The 17,640-nt window shown below is 48.8% G+C and overlaps 2 protein-coding genes across 4 annotated transcripts in view; one reads left to right on the top strand and one right to left on the bottom strand.

The window, feature by feature from the left end:
- NOD2 (nucleotide binding oligomerization domain containing 2) overlaps positions 1-17,640 on the bottom strand; it is a 127,974-nt gene that overhangs the window by 74,862 nt on the left and 35,472 nt on the right. The gene's annotated exons all lie outside the window — the stretch shown is intronic.
- Positions 8,158-17,640, top strand: part of SNX20 (sorting nexin 20) — a 34,656-nt gene continuing 25,173 nt past the window's right edge. Inside the window, exons 1-2 of one of the 2 annotated variants that reach the window (XM_033942888.1) lie at positions 8,244-8,273; positions 8,477-8,587. The gene's annotated coding sequence lies outside the window, so the exon portion shown is untranslated. Of the gene's footprint in view, positions 8,274-8,476; positions 8,588-17,640 lie in introns of both variants that reach the window. The other variant, XM_033942889.1, reaches the window with a different exon arrangement.

The following is a 17,640-nucleotide window of genomic DNA, read 5'->3' as shown; positions in this document are numbered from 1 at the left end:
CCTTATACTCTTTCCTCCATCAAAAGCACAGGATCCTGCAATTCTGACACAAGGAAGGGTTGTATCTCTCCCTGGATTCAGCACCTTTCTGTAAAGGAAGGTAGGCACCTACTTTTTTTTACAGGATACTAGCGTAACAGCTTAAATATATGCTTGGGCAGGTGAGGAGAAGGAGAGAAAAGCAGAGAAGAGAACAGAAGAGGGAAAGAAGGAGCAAGAGAAGGCAGGAGAGAGCAAGGGGCATCGGCAAGAGGTAGCTCCGCCCCCCATCCCCACCCCCTCCGACATTATCCATCAGAGTTACTTAAGAAGGGTCTAGCAAAGAAGAAACACTAAGGAAGGACACCTACACAGGCAAGTACCACAAGGGCAACAGGACAGACAAGCAGTAGATAAACAAACACAGTAGTAACAGAGGGCACAGCAGACACAGAGGACATACACAGGCAACAGGGGTAGCAGGTTTAAAATCAAGAAAAGGACTTCACAGTAATGCTGAGGACGCTACACACATTCCTACACAAGGAGAAGCCACTTCAGACGACAGACCAGCAAGTGGATAGCAATGGATGCAGCAGACAGAAGCAGGATGTTGAGCTACCCAGTTTTCTGCACTGTTTGCCATATGTATGACTACCTCCCCTCTGGGAGGTGGTCTTATGCGAGGAACTGGAGGGCCTGAAGAAGCAAGTCAGACTCCTGGAGGGCAGTATACGGAACTAGAAACACTTCAAGCAGTGGAAGAGGAGGACAGAGAGGCAGAAAACTTCATGACAGAGGAAACTGTTGAGGAAGAAGTCAGGGAGTTAGAAAAGTTCATCGAAGAGGCATACAGGGAGGCCATGGAAAATTACCAACATGGAGCTGCCAAGATACACCTACAGTGAGCGAGGACCACCTGGAGGACAACTACAAGGAAGACAAGTCCGGTGCAAGCCAATGCCAGGATGAAGGAAGATGGCAGTGCAAAGAGGACACGGACCTGCGGCTGGAGAGGCAAGAGAAGATAGAGGACAGCAATCGTCGTGGGGGACTCCATCATCAGACAAGTCGACAGACACTTAGTGGAAGGAAGACAGGATCACCTGGTGACCTGCCTATCGGGAGCCAAGGTAGAAGATATAGTGAGCCGCATTGACAGGATCATCGACAGTGTGGAAGATGAAGACATGGCAGTGGTGAGCCACGTGGGGACAAACAACATGAGCAACAGGAACTACAGCAGGGAAGGACTGAAAGACCAGTTCCGGATGCTAGGAGGGAAGCTGAAGACCAGAACGCCAAAGGTAGCATTCTCGGAGATCCTGCTGGTACCCAGGGCCGAGAAGAGGCAGACGGAGCTGCAAGCAGTCAATGCATGGATGAGGCGCTGGTAAGGAAGAAGGATTCCACTTTGTGCGCAACTGGACGACCTTCAGGGGGAAAACATTGATCCAGAATGATGGCCAAGGCACTGAACTTCTGAAAAGGGAATTACGAAGGGGTGAGACTCATGGTGGGGAAGAAGATTAAGAAGAGGATAAGCACTGTAAAAACACTAGAGCAAGCATGGTCCCTTTTTAAGGACACAGACACGGAGGTGCAAAATCTATATATACCGCATATCGACAAGGAATCCAAGAAGAAAAAGAACAAGGAACCAGCTTGGCTCACTAGCGGTGAAGGAAGCGATCAGAGACATGAAGACTTAATTTAAGGAATGGAAAAGAAATGGACAAAAACTGGAAAAAGCTCAAACAACATCAAAGCAGGTGCCATAAGGTGGTAAGAGGGGCCAAAAGAGACTACGAGGAAAAAATAGCCAAGGAGGCAAAAAACTTCAAGCCTTTCTTTCGATATAATAAGGGGAAATGACCCACGAAGGAAACGGTGGGGCCGTTGGATGACCATGGAATAAAGGGAGTGCTAAAGCAGGACAAAGCCATCACTGACAAACTGAACACATTTTTTGCATCTGTATTTACCGAAGAGGATATATACAGTGTACCGGAAGCCTACAGGCTTTAAGCAGGAAATGAAGACGGGAAACTGGCAGGGTTGACGGTCAGCCTAGAAGAGGTATGCAGGCAGATTGATAGGCTTAAAAATGATAAATCCCCAGGACCGGATGGCATCCATCCGAGGGTAATCAAAGAACTGAAAGGAGCTATAGCTGAACTACTTCAACTTGTAGCCAATCTGTTGATTAAATTAGGAAGGATTCCGGAAGACTGGAAAGTAGCGAATGTTACGCTGATCTTCAAGAAAGGATCGAGGGGAGATCCGGGAAACTACAGACCAGTGAATCTGACTTCGGTACTGGGAAAGATGGTAGAGGTGCTGATAAAGGACCACATCATTGATCACCTTGACAATCTGATGAGGACCAGCCAGCATGGCTTCAGCAAAGCTGCACTTCTTTGAGGGAGTAAACAGGCAGATAGACAAGGGTGATCTGGTTGATATTGTATATCTGGATTTTTAGATGGTGTTCGATAAGGTTCCATATGAACAACTACTTCAAAAATTGCAAGCCATGGAATCGAGGGTGAAATACTCACGTGGATTAAAAACTGGCTGGCAGATAGGAAACAGAGAGTGGGGGTAAATGGACAATACTCAGACTGGAAAAGCTTCATGAGTGGAGTGCCACAGGGTTCAGTTTTTGGACCGTGCTCTTCAACATATAAATGACCTGGAAATGGTATGACGAGTGAGGTGATTAAATTTGCAGATGATATGAAGTTATTCAGAGTAGTGAAGATGCAGGAGGATTGCGAAGACCTGCAACGTGTCATAAACACGTTCAAGAAATGGGCCGCGACATGGCAAATGAGGTTTAACGTGGATAAGTGTAAGGTGATGCAAGTCGGTAGCAAAAATCTTATACACGAATACTGAATGTTCGGTGCAGTACTTGGAGAGACCCCCCCCCAGGAAAGAGACTTGGGAAAACTGGTTGACAAGTCAATGAAGCTGTCTGCACAAAGTGCGGTGGCGGCGAAAAGGGCGAACAGAATGCTAGGAATGATTAAGGGGATTTATCATGCCGCTGTACTGGGCCATGGTACGCCCTCACCTGGGATACTGCGTCCAGCACTGGTTGCCATACATGAAGACTACTCGAAAGGATCCAGAGAAAAGCGACTAAAATGGTTAAGGGCTGGAGGACTTGCCGTACAGTGAGAGATTAGAGAAACTGGGCCACTTCTCCCTTGAAAAGAGGAGACTGAGAGGGGACATGATCGAAACATTCACGATAATGAAGGGAATAGACTTAGTAGATAAAGACAGATTGTTCACCATCTTCAAGGTAGAGAGAACGAGAAGGCACTCTCTAAAGTTAAAAGGGGATATATTCCGTACAAACATAAGGAAGTTCTTCTTCACCCAGAGAGTGGTAGAAAACTGGAACGCTCTTCTGGAGGCTGTTATACAGGAAAACACCCTCCAGGGATTCAAGACAAAGTTAGACAAGTTTCTGCTGAACCTGAGCATACACAGATAAGGCTAGTCTCAGTTAGGGCACTGGTCTTTGACCTAAGGACCGCTGCGTGAGCGGACTGCTGGGCACACAGAGCCTGTGTGTTAGCACCTAAATACCACAGATACATGTGTAATTTATAACCATCTATAAGTTACACATGTAAGTATGTCTAGATGTCTATAAGTTACACATGCAAGTTACACGTGTAACTTCCACATGTAACTTACATAGAGCCAGTGTATTAGCACCTAAGTACCACAGATACATGTGTAATTTATAACTGTCTATAAGTTACACATGCAAGTTACATATGTAACTTACACATGCAAGTTACATGTGTAAGTTACACGTGTAAGTTACATGTGTAAGTTTCACGTGCAGAGCCAGTGTATTAGCACCTAAGTACCACAGATACATGTGTAATTTATAACTGTCTATAAGTTACACATACAAGTTACATATGTAATTTACACATGCAAGTTACATGTGTAAGTTACACATGTAAGTTGCATGTGTAAGTTACATGTGTAAGTTTCACGTGCAGAGCCAGTGTGTTAGCACCTAAATACCACAGATACATGTGTAATTTATAACTGTCTATAAGTTACCCATGTAAGTATGTCTATAAGTCACACATGTAACTTGCAATGTGTCTATAAGACACACATGTGTAATTTATGTATCTGTGGTATTTAGGTGCTAACACAGTGGCTCTGTGTAAGTTACATGTGTAATCCAGACGTCTGGTAACCCTACACTCAGGTATCCCTCAAAGCCAAACAAAAAAACAAAGCCGTGCTGCAGCTGGTGTAACTGCAGGCAGAAGCGTTTTGCACTTTTTACATGATGTTTGAATTAATTTACACTCTGGGTTAAAGTTGAAAAACTCAAATCCAAGAAACATAAGGAGAGGGCAGTAATCTATAGTGCACCTTGGAGTCATGTAACTTTTTAACACAAGCATTTTCTGGTAGACGACAGATTCCACCTTTTCAACAGTCTCACACATTAGTCCATCCAGAAGGTGTTGATCTTCTCCTGCTGCAGGTTTAGAAATATTAATGGAAGGAGCAGCTACATCCTGCTGCACTGTTTAAAAGACAGTAACATTAACTTGCCTAGGGGAGAGTGTGGCACTGTGGTTAAAGCTACAGCCTCAGCACACTGAGGTTGTAGGTACAAACTAGAAGTCTGCATGGGAATGGGGATCGTGGGGATCCCGCATGGATTCCCCCTGGCTCACAGGCCACTCACAGGGACGCCCCCCTGGCCCATAGGACTCCCAAAGGGATGTCCCCCTGGCTCAAGGGACTCCCACGGGGATGTAAACAGGATTCCATTTACTGAGGCCTACCTAAATTCTGGCGATGCAGGCATGCAGCTGAGATAAGTCTGGCGCCGTGGCAGAAACAGCCATGCTGAGCAGTGAGCTCAGCATGTACACAGCTGAAAGCCTTGCTTTCTGATTGGACCTGCAGCACAGTGGGGTGGGATCAGCAAGCAAGGCTCTCACTATGTACGTGCTGCTTGTTTGCTCTATGGCTGCTTTCTCTGGGGCACCAGACCTCCCTCATACAAAGGCCGGGAATGCAGAGTTGGTTCCGTTCTCAGTAGGGGATGCCTCGGTAGGCTGAACTGCATCATGGCACCGGCTCACTGCTCAGCCACTGGGAACCCAGATTCGGTCCTGTTCTGGGTGGAGGACACTTGGGGGGATGGGAGGGGGGGGGGCTTGTTTGCACCATCGTGCTGGCTCACCACTTTGCTGGCAAAAGCACAGAGTCTGTCCCATTCTAGGGAGAGAAAACCTAGCAGGGACCTGGTTGCACCCAATACTGGCTTCTAGAAAGCACAATGAACTTGGAGGGGGGGGGGGGGGCTAGCAGTGTGTGGTACCATTTGGACCCATGTAGACTTGCATGGCCATTCTGATGCTGACCTGAGGTCCCTTTTTCTCCAGCATCTTCCCTCTCCTCCATTTCCACCAAGCATATTCCCTCTCTCTCTCTCTTTCTCCTTTCCATTCAGCATCTGCCCCTCCCCCCTCTTTCCATCTCTCCTGCTTCTGCCCAGCATCTAATCTTTCTCCTCTTTTTCTCCTTTCTGCCCCCTCTGTCATCCCATCCATCATCCACCCTTCTTTCTCCCCCTTCCATCCAACATCTGTCTATCTTTCTCCCCTTTCAGCCCAGCATCTGCTTCATTTCTCTTTCTCCCCCTTCTATTCAGTGACTGCCCCATCTTTCTCTTTCCTCCCTTCCATCTGCATCCTCCCCCCTCTCCTCACTTCCATTCAATGTCTTCCTCCCCTCTCCTTTTCTTTACATCCATCATCTGTCTTTTTCTCTCTCCACAGGCATTCCAGCTTGTCTTATCTTTCCCCTTTCATCCAGTGTGTCTGATCCCTCCCCCTTTCTATTTACAGTCTGTCTCCTCTCACCTCCTACATCCAGTATCTACCCCCTCCTACTTGACACCTCAGCCACCGCCAGACTGATGTGAAGCCTTCCCTCCGATGTCAGCTCTGACTTCAGGGGAAAACGTCTGGGTCGGCTACATATGGCGTGCTGCAGGCTGCCTCCAACCCCTGATGTTATCTGGACTCAAATGAAGGGGTGGGAGGGAGTGTATTTTGGGACACAGAAGGCATGAACTGGGGAGAGAGGAAGGGAGGGAAAGAGATGCTGAGGTGGGGGAGGGAATAGAAAGGGAGAATTGGGCGTGGGTGAATCAGTGAGTGGGAAAGAGAGATGGTTGTGTACACACGGGGAATGGAAGAAAGAGGATAATTTTTGGTCGTAGGGAGGGAGGGACAGAATATGATAGGGAAGAAAAAGATGAGAGTGAGAAATGTGGTGGCAAGGTAACAGTGGGACAGATTGAAAAGGATGCAAGAGGGAGGAATGTTGGACAGTGATGAAGGGAATGGAGGGAGAGATGTGGCATGGTGCTGGAGAGGGGTGATAGAAGGAGAAATGTTGGGCATGGGGCTAGTGGACAGGCATAAAAGATGAGAAAGGGATAAATGCTGGACCATGGTAGGAAGAACCAATGGACAGCAACAGAAGAATTTACAGAAGATGGGAAAGCGGAAAAAAGAAACTGGGACCAACTTTATGGAAAATTAAGTCTCCAGACAACAAAGGTAAGAAACGGAATTTATTGACTAAAATATGTTAGCTTTGGAAAATGTATATAGTAGATGTCTTTGTATTGTGTTCAAAAGAAAAGGAAATGCAATTCTGGTTTTATTTCTACAGTGTTGAAGTACTTGCTGACCCTTGCTGTGACTGGTGGGGATCCCCAAGCACCGCCAGCAGAGGACCTCCTCTAGAGACGGCCAGAACTCCCCTCCACCAAGCACAGCAGTGGCTGGCAACATCCATGAGCCACTGAGGTGCCAGCATCTGTGACTCAGGGATGCTAGTGCTGCCTGCCAAGCTTGGCAAAAGAGACCCCCGGCCAACTGCAAAGGAAGTCCTCAGCTGACAGCTTGGGGGTTCTCATCAGCTGAGTATTTATTTATATTTTATATTTACATTAGAGGCTCTGGTAGAAACATATTTACAAAATATGTATTCTTCCCAATTAATATTTCCAAATTAATAAAGTCTCTTTGCTTATTTGTAAATGGGTCTCTACCAGAGCCTTTAATTCAGTAGCATAATTAAATGAAATAACTATTTCTGAAGTTTATAGGGACGGGCAGGAACGGAGGAGATTCCACGCGGGGACGGGTAGGGACGGAGGGGATTCCTTGCGGGGATGGGTGGGGACGGAGGGATTCCTCGCGGGGACGGGTGAAACAGGTTGGATTTTGGCGGGGACGGGTGGGATTTCTGTCTCCGCGCAACTCTCTAGTACAAACCCAGGCTTCTCCTTGTGACCCTGGGCTAGTCTCTTAACCCACACACACACACACTGCCCCAGGTACATTAGATTGATTGTACCTGCCCCACCAGGACACGCAGGAAAAAAATGCTTGAGAACTTGAATAAATTCATATAAACCATTCAGAGCTCCCCAGGGTGAACAGTATAAAAAATTGAATAAATAAATCTGAATAATTAGTTTCAATAAGATTGACCAGGTTACTAAAATTCTAAATCCAAAGTATCGCTGTTTTTTTTTTTTCCTCTGTGTGATAAGCTATAGTCTATTTTTACTGCCCTTCTGGTTGTCTTCTCCTTCTCTGCCAGTCCGCCCACACAGGAAGAGAAGAGGACGTCATAAGGGGCGGGACCGGCAGAGAAGGAGAAGAAGGGGTTGCAGGAAACTTCAGTAAATAGCAGTACATAGCAGCAGCTGTGGCAATCAAAAAAAGAGGAGGTCTGCTGTTAAGGTGGCCCAGGATCCTGGAAAATCCTGCTTTTTTTTTTTTTTTTTTTAACCAGGATCTCAATAAAAGTCAATAAGGATTCTGGAGATCCTGGAAATCCTGGTTTTTTACCAAGTTCCTTCGAAGCCTACACAATCGGCACTCTTCCTGTCAAGTTTCAGACTTAAAGTAGATCAATCCTCTTTTGTGACAATTCTTTGTATAATGAGAAGGATTTGTCCATGGCAGCAAATGACACTGGCCTGAATTTTATTTCATAGGCTGAAAACAGACTTTGAGTCTGCATGTGACTTGAAGGCTGGTTTTAACCAGAATAGCATAAGGCAGCTTTTTGTTCCTCTGTAATGATCTTCTGAGTTGAGTGGATTAGCAAACTGTGCTGACTGGATTTCAGTTCATTTCTATTCTGGCCTGAGAAAAGAAGGGCCCAAAAGCTACTCAAGAAATGCATTGTTAGTCTAGTAAAAGGTATTACGTTATATTACTTTTTTTTTTTTTTAAGTTCCGTAACCTTCATTTACAAAATTTATCAGAAGTACAGAGTCTGTGGAAAGCACCCTTCTGCTTTCAGTTTAAGGTAACCACCCACTGTTCGCAGTCCGAGTAATTTCTATGTTGTGTAAGGGAAGAGAGAAAACTTATACAGTAACTTCCTTTTTTCGTGTGTGCAGTCCAGAAAACCAATATTGACTTGCAAAGCAAAACATTCAACACTTAATGTGGGAATTAAGGATAATCTTATCTCTCATTCATGGTTCTGAACATTTTTCCAAGATTCTGAGGTTAGTAGTGGCATCTTTGCTTTCAAATACGGCTTATTTATTTCATTTTCAATCCCGGCCTCCCCAAAGAGCTCAGAACAGGTTAATGCAAGCATTTCTTTACTGTCTTTGAACACTAGAAGTACGGTATTTGTTTTGAAAACTACCCGAAGCATGATGCACTTATATTCAAATTCAGTTAATTTTTTTTGCTTTTTAATGAACCTGCATTTTAGCTTGTTTTCAATTTTAAGGCATTACACTGTTGGAAACGGCTGCTTTTCTTAATGTAGACTTGTTTAAAGCCAGTTTTATTTTTTTTATTCTATTCATTGACTACAAAGTTCAAACGGAGCCCATGTCAGGACTGTGGGACACCAGAGTCCACAACAAGGGTGATAAACTTTGACAAAAACTTATTATATTGTAGGTATGTGTTTTCAAATCAGTTTACAGTTCAAAGTTTGAGCATTCCAGTGTTCACTGGACACTATGGGCTCCTTTTATCAAGCCGCGCTAGCGGGGTTAATGCGCGCGACTTTTCATCACGCGCTAACCTCCGCGCTGGCCTAAAAACTACCGCCTGCTCAAGAGGAGGCGGTAGCAGCTAGCGCGGCCGGCGGTTTAACGTATGCTATTACGCGCGTTAAACCGCTAAGGCGGCTTGATAAAAGGGGCCCCATATTTCAATAGAGTGTTTTTCGTTTTAGTGATTAGAAGTGTATTACTAAATTACACCACAGATTTAAAATGAAAGTTTGGGTGGACCTGAATGGTGTCAGGTCAAAAGCGCGCCGGGACAAAGGCGCGCGCAGACAATTGAGCGCAGCGTGGAGGCACGCACCACAGAAAATTACTGTTTTTACGGCTCTGACGGGGGGCGTGGGGGGAAACCCCCCCAGTTTACTTAATAGAGATCGCGCCGCGTTGTGGGGGCGTTGTGGGGGGTGTGGGGGGTTGTAACCCCTCACATTTTACTGAAAAGTTCACTTTTTCCCTGTTTTTAGGGAAAAAGTTAAGTTTACAGTAAAATGTGGAGGGTTACAACCCCCCAAACCCCCACAACGCTGGCGCGATCTCTATTAAGTAAACTGAAGGGGCTCCCCAACAAACCCCCCTGTCGGAGCCCCTAAAAACCGTAATTTTCTTCGGCGCGCGCCTCCGTCTTGCGCTCAGTTGTCAGCGCGCGCCTTTGTCTTTCGCCGAGTTGTCTATGAACCGACCTGAATAGTGTTTTTCCTCTTATGCAGTGGCAGTACACATACACTTAAAAAAAAAAAAATCCCCCATTGACATTTACACCTGCTCTGAAGCATGCATAACTGTCTGCTAACTGCTGGGTTTGTGCCTAGGGTGCGAAGAAGTGATTAAAGGGAAATGTGCTTACTTTTCTGATGTTATAAACTACCTTAAATAACCAGTTTTACAACTGAAGCCTAGCTTCTTAATTGTCTCTTCCTTGGCTGTGCAGTTTTGCAAAATCCATGTGTGGGTAACCAAATCTGTTGCTTAAGTGCTGCTAGTAACATGTACAAATCCCCTGAGTGATGCTGCTCTTTTTTATTTTGTTGCAAAAGACCTATTTCTGGTCTACATGTGGCAAAAAAAAACAAAAAACAACCCAACATATTGGTCTCCATACCTAAAGAAGGATATAAAACTGCTAGAGAGGGTACAGAGACGAGCAACGAAGCTAGTGAAAGGTATGGAGAACCTGGACTACGAGGAACAACTTAGGAGACTGGGGTTGTTCTCCCTTAAGAAGAGGAGACTGTGAGGGGATTTGATCGAGACTTTCAAAATACTGAAAGGATTCGACAAAATGGAGCAGGGAAAGCCAGCGTACCTAGGGTATGTGGCACCCGGGGCCCATCATTTTTTGACACCCCCCCCCCCCATGTAAAAAAATATTTTTTCTAATGACCATGAAACGGAATAAATGGTCAGAATAGAAACAGGCAGTAAAATTTTCTTATATTCCAAACATAACATAACATAAATTATGTCTGAATTGTCATGACATCAGAAGTACATATGGAGTACCGTATTTTCACGCATATAACGCGCGCGTTATACGCGTTTTTACCTACCGCGCATACCCCTCGCGCGTTATATGCGTGAGCGCGGTATACGAAAGTTTTCAAACATAGTTCCCACCCCGCCCGACGCCCGATTCACCCCCCCAGCAGGACCACTCGCACCCCCACCCCGAACGACCACTCGCACGCGCTCCCACCCGCACCCGCATCCACGATCGGAGCAAGAGGGAGCCCAAGCCCTCTTGCCCGGCCGACTCCCCGACGTCCGATACATCCCCCCCCCCCGGCAGGACCACTCGCACCCCCACCCCGAAGGACCGCCGACTTCCCGACAATATCGGGCCAGAAGGGAGCCCAAACCCTCCTGGCCACGGCGACCCCCTAACCCCACCCCGCACTACATTACGGGCAGGAGGGATCCCAGGCCCTCCTGCCCTCGACGCAAACCCCCCTCCCCCCCAACGACCGTCCCCCCCCCAAGAACCTCCGACCGCCCCCCCAGCCGACCCGCGACCCCCCTGGCCGACCCCCACGACCCCCCCACCCCCCTTCCCCGTACCTTTGGAAGTTGGCCGGACAGACGGGAGCCAAACCCGCCTGTCCGGCAGGCAGCCAACGAAGGAATGAGGCCGGATTGGCCCATCCGTCCTAAAGCTCCGCCTACTGGTGGGGCCTAAGGCGCGTGGGCCAATCAGAATAGGCCCTGGAGCCTTAGGTCCCACCTGGGGGCGCGGCCTGAGGCACATGGGCCCAACCCGACCATGTGCCTCAGGCCGCGCCCCCAGGTGGGACCTAAGGCTCCAGGGCCTATTCTGATTGGCCCACGCGCCTTAGGCCCCACCAGTAGGCGGAGCTTTAGGACGGATGGGCCAATCCGGCCTCATTCCTTCGTTGGCTGCCTGCCGGACAGGCGGGTTTGGCTCCCGTCTGTCCGGCCAACTACCAAAGGTACGGGGAAGGGGGGTGGGGGGGTCGTGGGGGTCGCCAGGGGGGTCGCGGGTCGGCTGGGGGAGCGGTCGGAGGTTCTTGGGGGGGGGCGGTCGTTGGGGGGGAGGGGGGTTTGCGTCGAGGGCAGGAGGGCCTGGGATCCCTCCTGCCCGTAATGTAGTGCGGGGTGGGGTTAGGGGGTCGCCGTGGCCAGGAGGGTTTGGGCTCCCTTCTGGCCCAACTACCAAAGGTACGGGGAAGGGGGGTGGGGGGGTCGCCAGGGGGGGTCGCGGGTCGGCTGGGGGGGGCGGTCGGAGGTTCTTGGGGGGGGCGGGCGTTGGGGGGGGGGGGGTTTGCGTCGAGGGCAGGAGGGCCTGGGATCCCTCCTGCCCGTAATGTAGTGCGGGGTGGGGTTAGGGGGTCGCCGTGGCCAGGAGGATTTGGGCTCCCTCCTGGCCCGATATTGTTGGGGAGTCGGCGGTCCTTCGGGGGGAGGGATGTATCGGACGTCGGGGGGGGGCATCAGGCTTTCAGGATGGGGACAGACCTTCAAGGGGGGACAGTGCACGGAAGTCAGGGGGGGTGAACGGAGAGTCGGGACAGCGCACGGAGAGGCGGGGCAGTGCACGGAAGTCAGGGGGGGGTGAACGGAGAGTCGGGACAGCGCACGGAGAGGCGGGGCAGTGCACGGAAGTCAGGGGGGGTGAACGGAGAGTCGGGACAGCGCACGGAAATTCAGGGCAGTGCACGGAAGTCAGGGGGGGGTGAACGGAGAGTCGGGACAGCGCACGGAAAGTCGGGGCAGTGCACGGAAGTCGGGGGGGGGTGAACGGAGAGTCGGGACAGCGCACGGAGAGGCGGGGCAGTGCACGGAAGTCAGGGGGGTGAACGGAGAGTCGGGCAGCATGCGCGGTATAATCGTGAGCGCGTTATACCAAAGTTTTTGTGCTTATCATCGTGATTTCTGCGCGCTATACACGTGTGCGCGTTTTATACGGGTGCGTGTTATTTGCGTGAAAATACGGTAGTTGCAGGTGATGCTTGGGACAGTTCTGATTGTGTTAGTTCGGTTTTATGCGTTTTTTGAATAGAAGGGTTTTTATTTCTTTTTGAAGGTTTTGCAGTCTGTGGTCGATGTCAATTGGTTGTAGAGTTGGGGGTCGAGTGTTGTAGCTCGAATGGCTAGGAGGTTGTCGAACAGTTTTTTACTTTTGACGTTTTTGGTTGGAGGGTGTGTGAATGGTGCGTGAGTTCTCCTATGTCTGTTTGAAGTGGATTGAATTATTTAGCTGAAGAAATTAGTTACCCCCTCATCCCACACACATTAATTCTCTTCCATTTTTGTTCACATTATAAAAAACACTGATAAGTTCCCAGAAAAAAAATACATTAAAATAAGAAGTGAAAACAAAGGTCCCTACAGATGAGAACATAACTTAAGTTAAGCCTAACTGGGTCAGACCAATGGTCCATCATGCCCAGTAGCCCATTCTCATGGTAGCCAATCCAGGACACTAATACCTGGTCAAAACCCAAAGAGTAGCAACATTCCATGCTACCGATCCAGGGCAAGCAGACACTTCCCCCATGTCTTAATAACAGATTATGGACTTTTCCTCCAGGAATTTGTCCAAATCTTTCTTAAAACCAGCTACACTATCTGCTTTTACCATAACTTCTGGCCACTTCATTTTTAAGTTTAGATCTTTCCTTTCAAACAGAGACCTTGCTAGATGTCAAATACAGCACAAGGTAACTTCACATGGACTTAGCTGTGCAGGAAATGTGAATCTCCTCATACACCCACCATATAGTGCAAAAATGTGCAAAGGTCTGTTTTTTTCTTTCGATCACTACATAGCTTAATGCCACACAAGCAGCGCTGTTACAAACATATTCTGTAGGTCAATGCTAAGGATAACAAAGTTTCCTTCCTTGGACCAGAAGGAGATACTGATAAACCACTGGAAGAGATCCCAAAACAACACCCAAAGACCCACTCAGTGTGTGAACCAGTTGAGTGGAATGGACTAACTGGGGGGTGGAAATGGGCCCGGAGTTTGCTCAGCAGAATTTCCCAGACCACCTCTTGCTCTCAACACATTGACTCGCTGCCACCACCACCACTAGGAACACCTCACTGGGTAGGCCAGCTATGCTATAAACTTTATAAAACACATTATTATATTTTCTTATAAAGCACATATTTTAACTGAACTCTCTGACATCCTCAGCCTTTCCATTCACAAAAATAGAAGGAAGAAAAGTTCCCATTTCCTGCTGTCTCATGTCCCCGGCCTATACAATATTTTTTTTCTGCAGACCCTTCAAAAGTCTGACCAAATCCTCGTTTCACTTGCATTATAAAGTACTGAGGATGCCATCTCTCCCCAATCCCAGGTCCTAAAGTCTAAGACAGTAGCGCAAACTAATGCTGTCAGATTCAGGAAAAAAAATTTTGATTCGATTCAGCCTATTGAATTGGTTTTTCAATTCGATTTTCTTGCCCAGTTGGGTGACTTTTTTCAAAACTCCTGGTGGGTTTTATAGCTTTTTCACCCCCTTTGGCTTCTCCTAACCACACTGGCACTGTGGTGTAAATAAAATAAAGAAACAAAAAGGACTTTTCCTCTCTGTTAAATCCTAGCTCACGTTTGCAGTCCAACACCAGCTCTGGCAGGATACACATTTCAAATCTGACATATTATAACCACAAAACAGAAAATAAAATTAATTTTTCTACCTTTTGTTGTCTGGTTATATTTCAAATCTTGTTGGTCCAAGGCTCTGGTTTTCTTCTGATAACTTGCTTGCCAGGGTCTCCTTCTTTCTTCTTTCTGCATGCTAACCATCCATCTGCCAACTCTGTCCTCCTTTTCCATTTCCCTTCCCTCCCCAGGAAGTCTGGTATCTTTCCTTTTTTTCATCTCCCTCCACAGATCCACCTTTTCTTAACTACCCTTTCATCCGGCATCTCTCCCTCCTTCCCCACCACCCCAGAGTCCACCATCTCTCCCTTTCTTTTCCCAATTACCCTCCTATCCAGTATCTCTATCCCTCCTCCACACCATCCCTTGTGTCCAATTTCTCTCCCTTTCTGTTCCTTCCCTCCCTAAATCCCATGGTCCATCATCTCTCTCCCTCTCCTCTATTTTCAGACCCATTATTTCTTCCTCCCCCCCAAAGTTTGGCATATGCACGTCTCTTTGAACACCCCCTTCCCTCCGTGTACTTCTAAACCAGGGTCCCCCCCCCAAAGGCCTGTCCCCCCTTGAAGGCCTGCACCCCCCTTGAAGGCCTCTCCCCCCCTTGTAGGCCTGCACCCCCTTGAAGGTCTGCACCCCCCGAAGGCCTGCACCCCCCTGAAGGCCTGCACCCCCCTTGAAGGCCTGTCCCACCCCCTTGTAGCTTGTCCCCCCCTTGTAGGCCTATCCCCCCTTGAAGGCCTGCCTGCCTGTCCCCCCCTTGAAGGCCTGTCCCCTCCCTTGAAGGTCTGCACCCCCCGAAGGCCTGTCCCCCCTTGAAGGCCAGTCCCCCACCTTGAAGGCCTGCACCCCCTTGAAGGCCTGCACCCCCCCGAAGGCCTGCACCCCCCCAAAGGCCTGCACCCCCCCAAAGGCCTGCACCCCCCCCCCCGAAGGCCTGTCCCCCCCTTGAAGGTCTGCACCCCCCCGAAGGCCTGTCCCACCCCCTTGTAGGCCTGTCCCCCCCTTGAAGGCCTGTCCCCCCCTTGAAGGCCTGCATCCCCCCGAAGTCCTGCACCCCCCCGAAGTCCTGCCCCCCCCCTGAAGGCCTGCATCCCCCCGAAGGCCTGTCCCCCCCCTTGAAGGCCTGCCTGCCCCCCCCTTGAAGGCCTGTCCCCCCTTGAAGGCCTGCCTGCCTGCCTGTCACCCCCCTCCCCCTTGAAAGCCTGCCTGCCTGCCCGCTCCACCCCGAAGGACCGCTCGCCCCCCTGGCCTTCCCGCACCACCTATGAAGTAGCACTACCTATGCTCCCGACCTTGCCGTTCAATCCCCCCACCACCCCCGAAGGACCGCTCGCCCCACTGACCTTCCTGCACCACTTATGAAGCAGCCGCAGTAGAATCGCGACATCAGCGATCCCTGCGCTGCTTAGGCGCTGCTTCCTGCGCCGCGGTCCCGCCCCTCCTCTGATGTCAGAGGAGGGGCGGGACTGCGGCGCAGGAAGCAGCGCCCCAGCAGCTCAGGGATCGCTGATGTCGCGATCCTGCTGCGGGCTGCTTCACAGGTGGTGCAGGAAGGTCAGTGGGGCGAGTGGTCCTTCGGGGGTGGGGGGGAATGAACGGCAAGGCCGGGAGCACCCCCTCAGGGCTGGCACCCGGGGCGGACCGCCCCTCCCGCCCCCCCCTTGGTACGCCACTGGGGAAAGCAGTTATTTACAATGTCCAATGTGACACGGACAAGAGGACATAGACTGAAGCTGAGGGGGGACAGGTCCAGGACGAATATCAGGAAGTTCTGTTTCACCCAGCGAGTGGTGGACACCTGGAATGCTCTCCCAGAGGAAGTAATTGCAGAATCCAAAGTTCTAGGATTTAAGGGTAAACTAGATGCACATCTCCTTAAGAGTGCAAACTATATAGTTGAAAAAGTCTCTAAAGATGGGAAAGTAGAAATCAATACATAGTACAAGGGTTGGTCACTGCTAGGACCCCCTGGTAATTTTCCCAACATAATATTGAATGCAATTGACCCTCAGAAATGCCACCAGCCACTCAAATATGTCTCATAGTGGTTGGGTTTATACATTATATCCTCACTGGGCCATTTTTGTTTTGTTTTTAAATATGTGAATGTCTTAGTTTTTCATAAAGTGCAATAGTGCCAAAGTAAAACTTATTGTAGGTAAAAGCTAATACTTAGCTTAGCTATGTCCATTCTAAGGGATACTATCATAACATGTTTCACCCAAACCGGGTTTCATCAGGGCTGTGATCCCTAGAATATTAAAAGACATTTAGAAACTATATTAAACTCTAATACTCTCACAAACACTTAAAAATCATTCACTACTAAATAGCTAGAGTATTTACCTCAATTAGAATGTGTTTCCTACGACACGACCACTCTATAGGTTTTAAAATGGCCGCGGTGTGTTGTAACTGCTGTTTAAATACCCCCCAACCGGGGAGCCAGTACCACCCCCCAGCCGGGTCTCCTTAAGAGTGGCATAGAGTGATACGGGTAAGGGTAAATTAGATGTACATCTCCCTTGAGAAGCATACAGTGATATGGGGACTAAAACTATGCCAGGGTACACCTGGCGGGGCATCCGCGTATGCGGATCACCGGACTTAATGGACCAAGGGTCTGATCCGGAGATGGCAATTCTTATGTTCTTATATGTATTTTTCAGAAGATGTCAAGTTCAGTAAGCCTTCTGTAAAATATTTTGGAAATTTTGAACATCCTGATTTGGACATCCATTTTCAATCCTAGATACCAGGGGTGGTCCAAAGAAATCTGCCTGAGGCAAATGCTAAGAGAAACACCCCCCTCTCCCCCCCCCCCCCCACCCCATACACCTTAATTTGCTGAAGGTTGAAAAAAATAAAGATCCTTCAGATCTCCTTGCTGCCACCTTAAATCCGCCGATTGCTCTTGTTAGACTAGTACAAGCCCTCACTCCAATATTTTTTCCTGCCAGGACCTAGACCCTTTATTTACCTTTTAAATGTCACTGACAGTAGCAGAAGTTCATATAGGTGGCCCTGCTGCTGGCCTTGGGAGTCTTCTCTGTACTGTGTCTCAGCCCCTCTGTAACTTCCTGTTTCCTCAGAGAAGACTCTGAGGTTGGCAGCAGAGGGGGCCTATGTGAACTGCTGCTATACTGATGACCTTACCAAGGTAAATGAAGGCATACTGGGGTGGGGAGGAAGGAGGTTGGAGGGTGAGATGCCATACCAGAGGTGAGCAGATATATGGAAAGAGAGGTAGCAACTTGTGTGTGTGTGTGTGGGGGGGGGGGGGGGTAGGAAGGGGAACAGGCCAGGCTTTGATGCAGCCGATGGGGGAGGGGAGCAGGGTATGCTCTGATGCAACCAAAATGAGCACAGAGGATAGGCTGGCAAGGAGAGAGCAACAAAG

Source organism: Geotrypetes seraphini, chromosome 4 (assembly GCF_902459505.1).
Source record: "Geotrypetes seraphini chromosome 4, aGeoSer1.1, whole genome shotgun sequence".
Taxonomy (NCBI): Eukaryota; Metazoa; Chordata; class Amphibia; order Gymnophiona; family Dermophiidae; genus Geotrypetes; species Geotrypetes seraphini.
The sequence above is the reverse complement of the archived record's forward strand: the minus strand, read 5'-3'. Positions and strand labels throughout refer to the sequence as shown.